This window comes from Chanodichthys erythropterus, chromosome 12, assembly GCF_024489055.1.
Source record: "Chanodichthys erythropterus isolate Z2021 chromosome 12, ASM2448905v1, whole genome shotgun sequence".
Classification (NCBI taxonomy): Eukaryota; Metazoa; Chordata; class Actinopteri; order Cypriniformes; family Xenocyprididae; genus Chanodichthys; species Chanodichthys erythropterus.
Window position 1 is genome coordinate 45,214,189 of NC_090232.1, and position 14,551 is coordinate 45,228,739.

The window sequence follows — 14,551 nt, forward strand, 5'->3', positions numbered from 1 at the left end:
TCCAGATGCAAAGACCAAAGTCATCAGAACCCAGCTGTGTGTCCATAAAGAGTGACAAATCGCAACAAATTATGTGTTTTAGTCCAAGCGCCTCTCAGTTTGGAAACCACTGCTGTATGCAATTAATTTCAGAATGAAGAGATTAATTAACAACTCTGATGTTCATATTCACTATGAAGACTATAACATTTGCACTTGCTGTTATATCTCCAACAGCATAATGCATTTTAATGAAATTATTCAGTCATCAAGAACAATCAACCATTACAAAAGTGATTAATATAAGAGTGTGTGAATTACATTAACTTGTTGTGTTCATCTGAATGCACAGACCGGATCCTCCAGAATCCAGCTGTGTGTCCATGAAGAGTGACTGGTCAATGGATCATCCGCCTCTGCTTAGTGATCCTGGGATTAGGTAAACACTTTTAGCCATTTATCTTGTTACATCTGTGTTGAACTTGAAACTATGAAAATTATGCATTATTAGTGCTGTAAAGGGAATAATGTGCCTGAATGCATCGCTTTTCAGATGTTAATAATTAAAATACCTTAATTGACTGCTCAGATTTGTGAATGAGCACTTGCAAATATTGTAAATATTAATGGAATAATTCAGTCACCTGAATCAGTTTATTACAAAAGTCATGAAATTGAGTGTGTGAATTACATTCACTTGTTGTGTTCATCTGAATGCACAGACCGGATCCTCCAGAATCCAGCTGTGTGTCCATGAAGAGTGACTGGTCAATGGATCATCCGCCTCTGCTTAATGGACACACCGACCTTAAGTCTAGGTAAACACTTCACTAAACATTTGTTGATTCTTCATGAGGTCTGTGATGAAATTAAAAGTGATTATTTTATCTTGGACATTGTTAAATGCCAGGAATGTAAAATCGTAAGCAAACCCAGCAGGCACAGGATGTAGACTCTGTCAGACAGATGTCGAATTTTGGTTGGAATAAACACAAAAAAGAAAAGAAAAAAGGAATGTAAAAAATTGTGAAATTCATGGCAGTACAGTTGAAGACCATTACAACTGACTTCAGTCACAGCCTTAGATGAAATCAACTGAAGATAAAAGACATTAAATCTCTGAAGATCTGATTAAACAACTCCACAAACAGCATTACCAGCTTCACTTATTACTAATCAGACTGACTTTATTTCTGTCACACGTCTACAGAAGCTCTTAATGAGAATTAACAGAAGTTTAGATGTTGATGTCTTAATGAAAATGTTTCTTTTGATGTCACCATAATGGAGATCAGTGTTTGCTTTAGGTGTGCAGTTTGACTGTTGACTGATTAGCATTAGTTTCTCTTTGGCTGCCGTAACTGTGTTTGTTATGGACGTAAGAACAGCAAGTGAAATTGTTCAGATGATGTTGGCTACGTTATGATGCTATGATCATCATGTAGTGTTTGATTCATTGATCATATTCAGAGTCAATCCGTTGTTTAAGGAATCATGTTATTAATTTCACATTATGGATTGTAATAGTCCTGTGATTGACCAGCAGTGTTTAATCTGAAGGATTGTGCAGCAAAAAATGTAAAGATACACACAAAAGAAAATCAGCGTATGAATCTAAAAACAGTGACATGCTTCGTGCTGCAGTGCATTCTGCAATCATATGCTCATTATTGATGTCTGAGTGAGTCTTAGAGATGGAGTTTAAAATGTTTAGTGGACAATGAATTACAGGCTTGCTATAATTAATAATATGAAATGATCACAAAAGATTAGATTCTGGATGGCATAAGTGAAACAAACCACTATATGATGATTATAACGTCACGTACATAATATCATCTGATCACATTTTCTCTTGCTTTTCTTGCCATAACAAACACAGTTACAAGAACCAGAGAAACTAATGTTAAAAAGGCAAGGGTCAAGAGCCCAACTAAAATAAACACTGATCACCATAATGAGAACTTAAACATTTTCAACCAAACATTAACATCTGCTGAGATCTTGTGAGATTTAATATTTTGCCATGCGTTGCACCCTTTTTTGCAGTGTGGTGTTTATTCCAACCAAAATTCAACATCTGTCTGATGTTGGACCTTGACTTCAAACAAATGTTGGGTTTAGACATCAACCAAATACTCATTTTCAACATGACGTCTGACTGACATTGGATTAGTTGGAGTCCAATGTCTTCCTGACGTCACATCGATGGACTGTGCTTGCTGGGAATGCAGTCATTGGGGTGAAGGGAATAATATATGCAGTACTTTTTCATCCCTAATGCATATCACGCATGTCTTCTTTGACTCCCAAACTAGTTTTAAGTTGAGCACTAAAAACCCTCAACTATAATCAGTCACACACTGAGGTTCATGATGTTAAACTGCATAGACTCCCAGTCCGGTCTGGTCTTTCATAATCTCAAATTTTTAGATTACAAGTAGTCCAAGTAGTCCGGTCCAGTTTGCATCTTATTCTGACCATGTGCAACCAACTTGGACAGGAAATAAACAACTAAACAGTTAAGTTTTAGATGTGATGTTTAGGGCTGTGTAAATCTGAAATAACTTGAACAAAGCAGCATTAACAAGGGTGCTCAAGAATAATGTTTACTTGATATTAAGTGCCTCAAACTAAACTCTGTTTTGACAGTTTGATGATGTTGGCTATTTGACATTTATAAAGATATGATCATCATGTATACAGGAATACCAAACTGTAAAAAAATGGGCTGTGGTGTTTAAATATTTGCTAGTTAAGTTTTTTGCTCTGACAATTCAAAAGTTTTGGAAAGTAACAGGTTTGGCATAATACATGAAAGAATTGTCTTGGATTATTAATATTAATGTGGTTTTAATAAAGGAAATTCAAGTTTGGAAACCATTGCTGTATGCAATTCATTTCAGAATGAAGTGATTAATTAAAGGGTTCACCCAAAAATGAAAATTCTGTCATTTATTACTCACCCTCATGTTGTTCCACAACCATAAGTCCTTCATTCATCTTCAGAACACAAATTAAGATATTTTAGTTGAAATCCGATGGCTCCGTGAGGCCTCCATAGGGAGCAATGACATTTCCTCTCTCAAGATCCATTAATATACTAAAAACATATTTAAATCAGTTCATGTGGGTACAGTGGTTCAATATTAATATTATAAAGCGATGAGAATATTTTTGGTGCGCCAAAAAACAAACAAAATAAGGACTTATTTAGTGATGGCCGATTTCAAAACACTGCTTCAGAAAGCATCGGATCATAAATGAATCAGTGTATCGAATCATGATTCGGATCGTGGGTCAAAACACCCTAACGGCTGAAATTTCAACAAAAATATCTTAATTTGTGTTATGAAGATGAACGAATGTCTTATGGGTGTGGAACGACATGAGGGTGAGTAATAAATTACATTATTTTCATTTTTGGGTGAACTAACCCTTTAACAACTCTGATGTGAATATGAATATGAACTCTATAACAGTTGCACTTGCTGTTATATCTCCAACAGCATAATGCATTTTAATGAAATTATTCAGTCATCAAGAACAATCAACCATTACAAAAGTGATTAATATAAGAGTGTGTGATTTACATTCACTTGTTGTGTTCGTCTGAATGCACAGATCGGATCCTCCAGAATCCAGCTGTGTGTCCATGAAGAGTGACTGGTCAATGGATCATCCGCCTCTGCTTAATGGGATTAGGTAAACATCTTTAGCCATTTATCTTGTTACATCTGTATGTATAAACTATGGAAATAGTGGATTTTAATGTGTTTATAATGCAATATTTAAATGCATTTAATGACCTAATACATTTTTGATCAATGATAAATCTTGGGATGAGATCTGTGAGTCAGTATAAATAAAGATGATTAAGACATCATCAATATATATATACCCAACAGATTGTCCTCAGAATTTCTCTTGGCTCCTTTTATCCATAACAATTGTGTCTTATAAACTAGTTACAGCAGCCAGAGAGAAAGTAATGTTAAAAGTCATGGGCCAAACACTGATTCTAATATAAAATTATATTATTTTTAAAAAATCATCAATATTTAAACCTCTGTTAATCCTCAATAAGATCACCTTTTTCCAGGTGCAGCAAGATGAAAAATTCTCAAATTTTCATAATGCCGTAAGCGCATTGCAGGTCATGTGACAATAACCAACTGATAATCTTCAGTCTTTCAGCAACAACACGAAAGCTCAGCCACACAGCAAAATCCCCAGTGTTAAATTAACACCTAAGCATCTAAACATCTGTTAATTCTCAATAAGAACTTTTGAAGATGTATGACAAAACTGGTTAATAACAAGTGTAATAATATATAATGGTTGGAAGGCAAGGCAAGTTTATTTATATAGCACATTTCATACACAATGGCAATTCAGAGTGCTTTACATATAAATATAGAATGAACAGGAAACAAATATATGAGCCCTAATTGCCTGAATCACTAGTTTCATGGTTCCCCTATCTGATGTGGCAGAGACAGAGTCAGGTTCACGTGTCACTGGATCTGGTGTCAACTGATACGAAAAGAAGTCTGTTATAGTTGTCGTGTCTCTCTCTTTTTCTCTTGTTGTTGTTTCTCTTTCCTTCAATGATTCTGCTTATTAGCATCAGGTGTCATTATCTCATTATCTTTAACACTGCTTCAGTGTTACTTTTTTACTTTTAACACGTTGTAGTGTGGACAAACATGTACACTTTGGGGTGTTAATTTAACACTGGGGATTTTGCTGTGCAAGAAAGATGATCAGATGATCACAGTTATTCGGCTAATACAATGGCTGGAAATGCATTTAGCCTTTGTTGAAACTTCCTCTTCTTCATGGACACGATTCCTGATTGCTTAGCACCGACAGACACCATGGTATGCGAGCGCTTTGGAAAGAGAGAGAAAGCAACGAGGCCACGTTTTCCACATGATTTTAGATGCGACATGAACGTAGTATACTCAAAGTATACTCAACTAATTACATTTTAATGTAAATATATTGTAAATATAATTTTCAATATATGTCAATTCCATATGTATTCAATATATTGTAATATGTAACACAACATATTAACACAATATATTATTTCATATATTACTTAGTATATGTTTACACCATATAACATATTGATCATAAATATATGGAAATATATTTTCGTTCTGTAAGAGTAAATGAGTGTAATTTACATTTACTTGTGTTCAACTTCAATGCACAGACCAGACCTGCCAGAATCCAGCTGCCAGAACCCTCCACTTAACCTTGGACACACTGAACATCATGGGTTAAGGTAAGTAAGTGGTAAACATTTATGGATTATATTTATTGATTTATATTTACATTTATTCATTTGACACACCTTTATCCAGAGACACTTACACAGAAGGATCCTGCTGCTGATGCAATACAAGTATATTATTTATTTAACAATTTCTTTACCTTATTTAGTGACCGTCAACATGCTGAAGCCCTCAAGACATTCAGATCAAATCTGAGGAAGAAGTTTCAGTGTCTGTATGAGGGAATCGCAAAGCAGGGAAACCCAACACTGTTGAATGAGATCTACACAGAGCTCTACATCACAGAGAGTGATTGTGGAGAGATCAATAATGAGCATGAGGTGAGACAGATTGAGACTCAATCCAGCAGAGCAGCAACAGAAGACACACCGATCAAATGTAATGACATCTTCAGACCTTTACCTGGACAAGACAAACCCATCAGAACTGTGCTGACAAAGGGATTCGCTGGCACTGGAAAAACAGTCTCTGTACAGAAATTCATCCTGGACTGGGCTGAAGGGAAAGAAAATCAGGACGTCCAGCTCATATTTCCACTTCCTTTCAGAGAGCTCAACTTGATGAAGGACAAAACAATTAGTCTTTCAGAGCTTCTTCATGTCTTTTTCCTTGAAACAAAAGAAATGAATCAATTCAGTGGTGAATATAAAGTTGTCTTTGTTTTTGATGGTCTGGATGAGTGTCGTATTTCTCTGGACTTCAGTGTGAAACTGTGTAATATTTCTGAATCAACCTCAGTGGACGTTCTGCTGGCGAACCTCATTGCAGGGAATCTGCTCCCCTCTGCTCTCATCTGGATCACCTCCAGACCCGCAGCAGCTGATCTCGTCCCGTCTGAGTGTGTCCATCGAGTGACAGAGGTACGAGGCTTCAATGAGCCTCAGAAGGAGGAATACTTCAGGAAGAGAATCAGTGATCAGAGTCTGGCTGATAAAATCATCACACACCTAAAGTCTTCAAGGAGCCTCTTCATCATGTGTCATATCCCAGTGTTCTGCTGGATCTCAGCCACTGTCCTAGAGAAGATGTTTATTTATTTAAAAAAAAAAAAAAAAAAAAAAAAAAAATTCGCTATGAGCACTTTACTGACATAACTGTGACTTCACTCAGCACTTACATACTGTTGTTCTCATGTTGATTTAATTGATTCTACTACTCTCATTTGTAAGTCGCTTTGGATAAAAGCGTCTGCTAAATGACTAAATGTAAATGTAAAAGATGTTGAGTAAAGCTGAGAATGGAGAGATCCCCAAGACTCTCACTCAAATGTACACACACTTCCTGATCATTCAGACCAACATCAAACTTGAGAAGGACTATGAGAATAAAGTGAAGGATGAAGACATGATCCTCAAACTGGGGAAACTGGCGTTCCAGCAGCTTGTGAAAAGAAACCTGATCTTCTACGAGGAAGACCTGAGAGAGTGTGGCATTGATAAGACAGAAGCATCAGTGTACTCAGGATTGTGCACTCAGATCTTCAGAGAGGAGTTGGTCTTGTATCAGGGGAAAGTCTTCTGTTTTGTTCATCTGAGCATTCAGGAGCATCTGGCAGCTCTTTATGTGCTGCTTTCATTTCTGCTGGACAAGAGGGATGTGCTCAATGAAAGCCTCAGCTCTGAACATTCACATGAGTTCACGTGTCACAATATCTGACCTGCATCAGAGAGCCGTAGACAAGGCTCTGCAGAGTAATAATGGACATCTGGACCTTTTCCTGCAGTTCCTTCTGGGTGTCTCCCTGGAGTCCAATCAGGCGCTCCTGAAAACCCTTCTGACACATGTTAGCAACATCTCGTACAGTAAAGAGAAAACGATTGAATACATTAAAATTAGAATAAGAATGAATCCCTCACCAGAGAAATCCATCAATCTGTTCCACTCTTTAAATGAACTGGGTGATCAGTCTCTTGTAAATGAAATCCAGGAGTGTCTCAGATATGGAAGTCTTTCAGCCACCAGTTTGTCCTCATCACAGTGGTCGGCTGTTGTCTTTGTTTTATTAACGTCCAAGTATTTGGATGAGTTTAAGTTAAATGTATACATAAGCATCAATCAAGACCAAAACCAGATGTCACCAGATGAGGTACTTCTGAAGCTCTTGCCTGTAGTTGAAGCCTCCAGATCAGCAGAGTAAGTCTGAGATCAATCATCAGATGTGTGCACTGTTAGACCTTACCAGGCTTTTTTACAGTAAATTATTGTTGATTGTACATTTATATACTGTAATCTACAGTATGTTCATGTAAAGATACCACACACTAAATTAAAACTTGTGTGTTTAATCCCTTGTGTTACACTAAAAACTGACTAAAATTTTACATAATCGCCACTGTGAAACTAGAGCAAGAGTTCTAACAACAATCAAATACAAAGAAGATATTTTTTAAACATGCACAAAAAAAAAAAAAAAAGTTGGAGCATCATTTAGACACACAGATATCAAAAATCAGCACATCAATCTCAACAATGGTGGCAATAAAAAAGGAACATCCAGCTGCATAATTTATTCATGCTGCAGTGCATGCTGGGAGTTTTGTACTATGCTGGCACCCAGCATGCCTTGTGACATTAAAGGGTTAGTTCACCCAAAAATTTAAATTCTGTCATTTATTACTCATCCTCATGCCGTTCCACACCCTTAAGACCTTCGTTAATCTTCGGAACACAAATTAAGATATTTTAGTTGAAATCCGATGGCTCAGTGTAGGCCTGCATAGGGAGCAATGACATTTCCTCTCTCAGGACCAATAAAGGTACTAGGTACTCCAGGAAGCTTCGGAGCATTATGAATCAGCGTATTGAATCATGATTCAACAGCCAAACTGCTGAAATCACGTAACTTTGGCGCTCCGAACAGCAGATTCGACACGCTGATTCATTATGCTCTGATGCTTCCTGAAGCAGTGCTTTGAAATAGGCCATCACTATATAATTTGTTATTATTTTATTTTTTTTGGCACACCAAAAATATTCTCGTCGCTTTATAATATTAATATTGAACCACTGTACTCACATGAACTGATTTAAATATGTTTTTAGTACCTTTATGGATCTTGAGAGAGGAAATGTCATTGCTCCCTATGCAGGCCTCACTGAGCCATTGGATTTCATCAAAAATATCTTAATTTGTGTTCTGAAGATTAACAAAGGTCTTACGGGTGTGGAACGACATGAGGGTCCCACATATGGGATTTTTATTTCTGTGTCCCTGGGCATACGGTCCCACATATAGGATTTCGAACGTTCATCAACGTCACATAACTGCCAGATTCAAACTGTTTTTTTGCTTAAATCCAACTGACAGGACTCTGTGAACTGCAGTGCAAACTAAGATGACGGCGTCCTTCTCGCATAGATCAAGATAAAGATCATTTATAAAGGTTTTTAAATGATAAAACACACTCACTCACAAATATTTGAGAATTGGAATATCAGAAAGTTGATGACATGGTAAGCAAGTTTGTGAATATTTTAAATAAAAAAGGAAAAACAAAATAATAGCGATCCATCTGTCATACAGTGTTATTGTTGCTGCATTCAGCACTCGTGACACGCAAGACGTCGCCATGGAAACAATAAGGGCAAACATTCTAAAATAATGGTTGCCTTAAAAAAACTCACTCTCGGGGTCAGTTAAAATATTTCAAACTCACGCTCGAAAGGGTTAATATCTCAGTCTCTCTTTGGTTGTGTAGTTCCTGCTGAACTGAGAGATTGTGTTATTGTTTTCTGCAGGTTGAGTTGGTGTAAGATCACAGCTGCAGGTTGTGCTGCTCTGACTTCAGCTCTGAGATCAAACTCACACCTCAGAGAACTGGATCTGACTGATAATAAAATAGGAAATGAATGTCTGACGCTGCTCTCTGCTGGACTGAAGGATCCTCACTGTAAACTTGAGAAACTGGAGTAAGATTTTAAGTGAAACAAGAATGTCATTTTAACCTGTAAATTACTACTGTATCATATTTGGTCTAAATTATCAACATGATCAAAAACCTTTTGCACAAAATCTACTACTTGCCTTCTGTTGTCTGGTTGATAGTTTATAGGTTTTTCAGCAAATAAAAGGACTTTTAATACAGTTGTAAAACGTGTCCCTTCAGCTTGTGGTTCACGTGTGTCTTTTTGCTCTGAAATCTTTACTAATTTTTATGAAGTAAACATAAGAATAACCTTTATATTTTTAGTACTATTTCAAAATGATCATTTTTTTGGACTAAAGCAACTTACATTTATTTGGATATCCATACATATTTTTTTCTTTTTTGAAAAATCATGTTCAAATGTGTCAAATATGATCATCAGGCTTTTGAGGAAGGTTTATTTGTCACAATCATCATTGTATTGTATTGCATTATATGTAGTAAAATTAAAGAGCTTTGATCATAAAACTAAGCATTTAGATATCATCTTACCAAGACATGTTATTGACAGATATAGTCAGTGATGGGAATAACGGCATTATAATAAACGGCGTTACTTTTTTCAGTAACGAGTAATCAAACTAATTACTTTTTCCCTGTTACAATGCCGTTACGGACACACACACAAAAAAATGCAGCGTTACTATAATTGACCCTTCGCCGGGAGTTTGATTGACAAGTGATCTAACCAATCAGAATGCAGAATCCGCCATTTTGTCCGACAAGCAGGCAGGAGTTAGAAGATTAACCTCGGTGGAGTTAAACTTGAAAAATGGTGTGTACTGACGTCTTTCCGCATTTGAAACAACATTGATTCTCATGTTCATTAATGTTTATTTGATGCTATAAATGGACTAGTAGGAAGAGATGATCGGTTTACGAGCCACTTGAGCTAGCAATCCATCACGACCATGGTCATGACACATTAAAGAGCCACAAAACGTTTTTTATTGTTTGAATTTCTTAAAAAACTACACAGTTTGAAAGCTGGGACTTTGTTTAATATCATAAGTAACCTGCTTTGTCTTATTTGACGATGTGTTGTCAGTGTCCTCTTTGCTCCGCAATGTATTTTTCACTGCGTGTGGCGTGACAGCGCCACGGCTTGTCGGACAAAGCAACAGTAACTAAGGGGGGAGGGTCTTGGCGAAGGGTCAATTGAGCTCACTGAAGTGGTTTTCATCTGAGGAGGCTTTATCTCAGCCATAGGACCTGCAAAGTTTTTCTCTGGTGTGTGTTGGACTAGTAGTAGTTCATTTAAACCATTAGTTGACAAAATCACATTTATATTAATTTGATTTCTTATATACTGGAGAGAATAAACAATAATAATGAGCGTTTACGTAATATAGGCTGTATAGGCTATATAGCACTGAAGCGCACGCATAAAGCTTGCCATAAAGAACCGGCATAAGTAATGATTATGAAAGTGACAAAAACAGTAAGGAGACATTTTAATTGTTCATTAATAAACAAATGTTTTCTGAATCCATGTCGGCTGCAAAGATGAAGTTGACACTGCTGACTCTCATCATCTTCGTGGACACGCTTAGAGAGAAAATGCACATTTCATTAGGATTACATAGTCAGAGAGTAGCCTATTTCTTTTCATTTTATTTAGTTTAAAAGTAGACATTTCAAGCTTTCTATAGACATATTTCTCATGTCTGTGAGGCAAGCAACCGCTGAGTTTCGGTTCATTTAGCCTATAAGATGCGCTCCAGTTCACGTGCAGGTGCCATGATTATATTGTCATGATTATATTTTCTGCTGTATTTGCTTTTTATTTATTAAATCCAGGCAATTGGTTGATGAAACATTGATTAAAATTAAGATACAATTTTTACAAAACAAAATTCACTTTAAAGAAAGGCTTTCTACAAAACAAAACTTAATGAAGTGGTAAAAATCATGTCTGGCCCACTCCACGTCTCCTGATATATTGTGCATCTTATGATGTATCCTATCTTACTCATGTTGTTCACTTTTCATAATCAAATAGATGAATTTAAAACATAACTTTTACAAATAATAATTTTTTAAAAGTAACACAATAGTTACTTTCCCTGGTAATTAGTTACTTTTATAATGATGTAACTCAGTTACTAACTCAGTTACTATTTGTGAGAAGTAACTAGTAACTATAATTAATTACTTTTTTTAAAGTAATGTGCCCAACACTGGATATAGTGTGTTATTGACAGTTATGCCAGTGGTTCTTAACTCCGGTCCTTTGGACCCACCGCTCTGCACATCATGTTTGTTGAACTGAGAGATTGTGTGGTTGTTCTGTAGGTTGAGTGACTGTAATATCACAGATAAAGGTTGTGCTGCTCTGACTTCAGCTCTCAGATCAAACTCACACCTCAGAGAACTGGATCTGTCTCATAATAAAATAGGAGATGAAGGTCTGATACTGCTCTCTGATGGACTGAAGGATCCTAACTGTAAACTGGAGAACCTGAGGTAAGATCATACATTAATCTTAACTGAAACAAGAACAATGTTATTTTAAGGGATTATTCTCTTTATGCTGTTCAAATCAGTGATTTACGATAACACACAATAAAGCAAAAAGTAATAAAAACAAACTCACACAGATTTAGCATTTAATATCTCAGTCTATCTGTGATTGAGAAGTTCCTGCTGAACTGAGAGATTGTGTTGTTGTTCTGCAGGTTGAGTCAGTGTAATATCACAGGTGAAGGTTGTGCTGCTCTGGCTTCAGCTCTGAGATCAAACTCAAACCTCAGAGAACTGGATCTGTCTATGAATAAAATTGGAGATGAAGGTCTGATGCTGCTCTCTGATGGACTGGAGGATCTTCACTGTAAACTGGAGAAACTGGAGTAAGATCATTCATTTATCTTAACTGAAACAAAAATAATGATATTTTAAGGGATTATTCTCCTTGTGTTGTTCAAATGATTTACATCAACAAGCAATAAGTAAAAAATCAACAAAAAGTAATAAAAACAAACTCACTGTGTCGTTGTGTTGTTGTTCTGCAGGTTGGGTTGTTGTGAGATCACAGCTGAAGGTTGTGCTGCTTTGGCTTCAGCTCTGAGATCAAACTCACACCTCAGAGAACTGTATCTGACTGGGAATAGTCTAAGAGAGGCATCTGTGGAGGGTCTCTCTGCTTTAAAAGATGATCCACATTATAAACTGGAGACACTGTTGTAAGTATTGATTCATATCATATAATAATGTCTTTTGAACTAGTCAATCCTCTGAACAGATGTATCAGCAGTAATGCACATGTTACTGTCTGTGTTTTATTTTACTGACAGCTATGAGTTATGGTGAATATGGAGCCACTATAAAGACATCATCATCAACACTGAAGTCACATGACCTTTACTGGACTTTACTGTATATAAATGTACATGATTTTTTTGTAGCCTATAAGATTTAATAAAGTCTTTCTCCTGGTTCATGTATTAGCAAATTGTTTTTTATCAGCCATCTCAGTGAAGTGAGCAGCTCAACACAATCACTACATCAACAGTACAATGATCTTCAGAGCTGATTTCATCTGTTTCAGGGACGTTTATGTTTTATAGGGTTTAATGATTGGCTTTTTATGTCTTTGTCAAAAGTCTTTATGAGATTTGATTGAAGCTCATCTGAACAGATATTTGCCATTGTCACATTGTTTCTCTGTCTTTGTGTTGGTGTGTGAACGAGTTAGCCTACACTACAGTATATCCCTTCAGAAACAGTGCTACTGTGTGATGTTTGCTCGCCATAACAGAATGGATTAATGGAATTGTACATGTTTATAAATTTACAATTGAATAGTAATTAAACAAATGGCAGGAAAGAGCGTGTTACAGCCACTGCCATAACACAAAAGAGGGATAACACAAAGACTCTTTCAAATAGGGGAATTTGTTGAAATAACACAAAATATAAACAAAGAGTTGGAGAAATTAGTCAAAAAAATAAAGAGTAAAACAACTACATGTCTGGACGGCTGCTCAAGTTCCGCCGCTGAAATGTGGCAACTTGGCTTCTTTTAAGCACATGATAATGGTCCACAGCTGTAAGGAATCTGCTAAACACAAAAGAAAAGTAATTGCTTTTCCTGCCCCTAGAGGGCAGGCAAATAATTAAATAAATACACATACATATTACATGTAACAGAGTGTTAATCACACATATTCTCAGATATATGCTACACAGTCTCAACAAACAGTCTGTACAGAACCAAATTGTTTTAAGTAAGCTTCACAACCATATACACCAGCCAAAACAGTGTTAACGAGCCAGTGATAAGTACTTGGTGCATTTTTCATCCTGAAAGCCCTAACCGAAAAGCATCAGGAGTGAGAAATGCCAAGATCTCCTTAGCACGTTCAGTATTCACCAGCAAATATGGCGAACTGCATGGACTGGAGCTGGGCTCAGCGATGTTATTTTCCAACATGTACTCAACTTCTTTTTGCAAATGAACTCTTTTAAGTTAAAGGATTAGTTCAATTTCAAATTAAAATTTCCTGATAATTTACTCACTCCCATGTCATCCAAGGTGTTCATGTCTTTCTTTCTTCAGTTGAAAAGAAATGAAGGTTTTTGATGAAAACATTCCAGTATTTTTCTCCATATAGTGGACTTCAATGGCCTCCAAACGGTTGAAGGTCAAAATTACAGTTTCAGTGCAGCATTAAAGCATTCTACGTGATCCCAGACGAGAAATAAGGGTGTTATCTAGAGAAACCATCACTCATTTTCTAAAAAAAATTAAAGATTTTATACATTTTAACCATAAATGCTCATCTTGAACTAGCTCTCTTCTTCTTCTCTATTAGAATTCCGGCAGTGTAGATGCTGCTTAGTGTATTACTGCCCTCCACAGGTCAAAGTTTGAACTAAATTGTCATATACAATATGCTAGTGCAAGTATATAACAATTAGTTCAAACTTTGACCTGTGGAGGGCAGTAATACACTTAGCAGTGTCTACACTGCCGGAATTCAAATGGAGAAGAAGAAGACTCGTTGGTCTACTATGGCAATATCAGCTGCTTTGTTTAATAAAAAAAGTACATTAAAGCTGAAATACAACGTGAATGATGACAACACAGAATAAAATACTATCACTAGTGATCATCAAATCCTTTTAACAGTTTATTTTCACAAACCCTTTGCTCTCTAGAAACCCAGTCAGTTTGGGTTAAAATTCTTTGAAGTTCAAGTATTAGCATTATAAAAACTGAATTAATACCAACATATGAAATTAAATTAAGGACATGCATCAGAAAAATTAGGAATGTTGGACAATAAATATACAACATGAGCAAACATGATCTTAAACGTACTTTTTTGCCCATTTTGC

At 36.3% G+C, this 14,551-nt stretch overlaps 1 pseudogene; it reads left to right on the forward strand.

Moving 5' to 3' along the window:
- Positions 1-323: 323 nt before the first annotated feature.
- LOC137032384 (NACHT, LRR and PYD domains-containing protein 3-like) lies at positions 324-12,397 on the forward strand (annotated as a pseudogene).
- Positions 12,398-14,551: the final 2,154 nt, after the last annotated feature.